This window comes from Carlito syrichta, unplaced genomic scaffold (genome assembly GCF_000164805.1).
Source record: "Carlito syrichta isolate Samal-C Ts95f unplaced genomic scaffold, Tarsius_syrichta-2.0.1 Scaffold302396, whole genome shotgun sequence".
Classification (NCBI taxonomy): Eukaryota; Metazoa; Chordata; class Mammalia; order Primates; family Tarsiidae; genus Carlito; species Carlito syrichta.
This window is the reverse complement of record NW_007246492.1, coordinates 595,720-596,847: the sequence shown is the minus strand read 5'-3', so window position 1 is coordinate 596,847 and position 1,128 is coordinate 595,720. Positions and strand designations below refer to the sequence as shown.

The 1,128-nt window shown below is 47.9% G+C and overlaps 1 pseudogene; it reads right to left on the bottom strand.

Annotated features, from left to right (window-relative positions):
* LOC103258877 overlaps nt 1-908 on the bottom strand; it is a 13,307-nt pseudogene extending 12,399 nt beyond the window's left edge.
* Nucleotides 909-1,128: the final 220 nt, after the last annotated feature.

The following is a 1,128-nucleotide window of genomic DNA, read 5'->3' as shown; positions in this document are numbered from 1 at the left end:
GACCTGCTGGGTTCCGGCAATCATTCCACCTCAGCCCTCTAAGTAGCTGGAACTACAGGTGTGTGCTACCATGCCTGGCTAATTTTTTTGATTTATTGTAGAGGTGAGGTCTCGCCAAGTTGCCCAGGCGGGTCTCGAACCCACGGGCTCAGGCAACCCACTCATCTTGGCCTCACAAAGCAAAGGGATTACAGACTGAGCCACCGAGCCCGGCCTAATCCCTATCTTAATAGTATTGTGTGAAATGTTCAGGGTCGGCTTATGAGTGAGAACATGTGGTGCTCAGTTCTTTGTTTCTGTGATAGATCAAATATTGAAATATTAGAACTTTTCAAGTCTGTTTTGGGGGATTTTGTGGTTGTTTGTTGCTTTAAGCATTTCGGTTATTTTCAGTTAAAGAAAAACAATCTTTTCCAAGGGCAGCAAAGCGAACTGAAGGTCAGAAGGAAGCTGGGTGTGGACTGCTCACAAGCTCTTGCTCCAAAACTTGGAAGTGAGGAAAGAGGACCTTTTCGGGAACTCGGGGAAAGGTTGGCATAGTAGAAGTATTCCTTTGGTAGGGTCAGCAGAGCTGCCAGCCTACCCTGTGGTCAACAGATTAGTTTGGGGAGCTCTAAGACGATTTCCTGGTGCCAGACTGGTGACATAATTAACATTATTACTCCTGGGGTGCATTAAATTAAGGAGTGACACCAGTAGCTAAGAGAGTGGCTTATTCAGTTGGATTCTGAATCACAATCAGAAAATAATCTTTATCTGGTGCAACCACAATTTCTTTTTTCTTGGAGCGAATTTGAAGAAAGGTGAGATTGTTCTGGAGGTCCATTTTGCTCACGGTGCTCCATACCTCCAAGATGAAGCTGTGCATGAGGCTGGTGGTCGTACTGTGTGGTGGGGGGTTTGTCCATGGTCCTTTTTTTTTTTTGAATTGGAGTCTCACTCTGTCACTCAGACTGGAGTGCAGTGACCGCTCCCGGCCACTGCAGCCTCGACCTGCTAGGCTCCGGTGATCCTTCCGCCTCAGCCTTCCTGGCTGATTTTTTATTTATTGTAGAGACAAGGGCTCGCCAAGTTGCCCAGGTGGGACTTGAACCCGCGGGCTCAGGCAATCCACTCGGCTGGGCCTCC